Below are 2,577 nucleotides of genomic sequence, written 5' to 3' on the forward strand. Positions count from 1 at the left end.
GTCTTACAGATTCTACTTAGGCTCTGTGGCAAGCACGTTTACAAAATTCCCTGTCCCCTGCTGCCCTGCACCAAAGATGTCCTGCCCTGCTCTCTGGAACCTGCGAGTATGACGAGATATCAGTCCTGTGATTGTGTTGTTATATGGCACAGCTGACTTTAAGATAGGGAGATTACTGAAGTGGGCCTAATGACGCAGGCTCTAGAAAGCAAAGCACTTTGTCCAGCAGAACGGGAAGGCAGAAGGAAAGTCAAATATATTCAAACCATGAGAAGAGCTCTGCAAGTCCTTGTCACTTGAAAGATGGAGGGGCCATCTGAGAAGAATGGAAACAGCCTCAAGGAGCTCAGGGCAGCCCCCAGCTGACAGCCAGCAAGGAACTAGAAACCTCAGTCTTACCACAAAGATGGGATTCTGCTAACGACTGGAAAAGTTTGGATGCAGATTTTTCCCCCGGAGTCTTCAGATAAGAGCCCAGCTCACTAACACCTTGACTTCAGCCTTGTAGGACCCTGAGCAGAGAACCTAGCTGTACCATCCTGGACCTCTGACCTACAGAACTGCAAGATAATAAACGGGGGTGTGTTTAAACCACTGTGTTTGTTGTAATTTCTTACACGGCAATAGAAAACTAATACAGGCTCATTCCTAGGTATTTTAGTTTTATTGTTATATTATATTTTCTGATTGGCTATTGCTCATGTATTGGAAAGCAATTAATTTTCTCCATCAGTCTTACTCCCAGCCATCTTGCTAAACTCTTTTTGAATAGTTTGTTTATGGAGTCTTTTCAGATAATCACATTTTCTACAAATAAGTGTTCCAGTCCTTCCTTGTCAAAATGCTGCCCCTGTTTACTTCTGTTTTCTTACTGCATTGGCTGGGACCTCAATAAAAGGAAAACTGGTGACTGGGAGAACATGCATCCTTATCTTCTTCCTCTTTTAATGGAATTGTTTCTAAAATTTCACCACTAAGTACGATTGATACTGTATGGCCCTGTATTGATACTGTATACCCTTTATCAAACAGAAGGTTCCTTCTCTTCTGCTTTTTTGGTCTTTTTTATTCTGCTTTGGTTTTTAATCAAGAATGAGTGATAATTTTATCAACTTTTTGGTAATCAGATGATTATATGATGTTTATACTTTCATGTATCAGTTACATTAAAGAAGCTTCTAACATCAAATATTCTGGATAGAGAAGTGCCCATTTTAGTTCATTTCATTCTGGGTACATATCGAATCCTCTCCCTATTTGGATAGAATCCCCTACCGTGTGGGTCTTGGTGGAGGCAAGAACCAGACTCCCAAACACCTGACAGCTAGACCACAGGCGCATGACCTGGTTTCAGCGAAGGCCTTTGACTTCTGAGCGAGTGATACAAAGGAGGAGGAAGAGTTTAGGATTAATTCATGATGGTGGCTCCCCATAGCAAGGGGATGCCCAACAGCAGAGGCATTCAGAGGTGAAATCAGCTGTGACCAGCAATAGGAGCGACTAATTTCTGAGCCCAATTTTCTAGCATTCTTGAGATACTCGATAGGAACAGCCAGGTAATCCACCACCTACCTCCCTACTCTTCCCTGCTGGGAGCAGTGAATATATATGTTTGGCCCAAGAGCCATGCCCCCACATCCCAAGTAAAAATCCTGAGTAACAGTATAGAAAATTGGGTCCAACGGTATACTAAAAATATCATCACAAATACAAAAATTTTTTGTAAGTGCATCCTTGATGTAAGTACATCAAGCAAGGGTTCTTAAAGCAAATTCTGGCTAATGTAACTATGAAAAGAATTTATCGAAGACATTGGGTATCTTGCAGGCTCTATAGATATCACCCTAATGGTTACCTAGGGCTTCTTCTGATCCCCATATTTCCAGAGCCACTAAACTTGGAATACTCAATCCATCCCTACCACCTTTCACAGTTCTCCCACCCACGTTTTGTGCTAGCTATGGTTTCTACCTTCAATTGTTTCTCATTTGCCTTTCACGAATTTCTCTTATAATTTCTGACCCACTAAGATCACATTTTCTTATTTTCCAGGCTATTATAGAAAATGCACACCCATCTTTCCTGTCACTTCGAAATATTTCTAGAATGCTGGCATATGAAGCTAGTATTCCATCTTGATCTAACCTCTGTTAAGGGTCCCTTCTCCTATACAGGCACAGACAGGAAAAGATGGAATAACTAGAACAGGTAAAGCCCCACAACTCCACCTAATTCTTCTATCCCAAACAGGTAAATGAGAAGTGCTTTATGAACAAAAGAGGAAAGAATAATGTCTGAAATTATGGCAATAAAATGGTACAGATTTTTTTAAATATGTAAATCAAGGCTAGCTTTATGCAAACTATTAATATTTTTATGCCTCTATGTCCACTAGAAATGTTAGGGGTTTTGTCATACATATAATCTATAATACTTATAAAGCATAAAAAGGATCTAATATTCTACTCATGAAGAATATACACAAAAGCAAGCTTAGGGCCAGGCGTGGTGGCTCACGCCTGTAATCCTAGCTCTCTGGGAGGCCGAGGCGGGCGGATTGTTTGAGCTCAGGAGTTC

At 40.9% G+C, this 2,577-nt stretch overlaps 1 protein-coding gene across 1 annotated transcript in view; it reads right to left on the reverse strand.

Moving 5' to 3' along the window:
- EPB41L4A (erythrocyte membrane protein band 4.1 like 4A) overlaps positions 1 to 2,577 on the reverse strand; it is a 311,568-nt gene that overhangs the window by 192,811 nt on the left and 116,180 nt on the right. The window lies entirely within an intron of this gene.

The sequence above is a fragment of the Propithecus coquereli genome, unplaced genomic scaffold (assembly GCF_000956105.1).
Source record: "Propithecus coquereli isolate 6110/MARCELLA unplaced genomic scaffold, Pcoq_1.0 Scaffold62, whole genome shotgun sequence".
NCBI classification, from domain to species: Eukaryota; Metazoa; Chordata; class Mammalia; order Primates; family Indriidae; genus Propithecus; species Propithecus coquereli.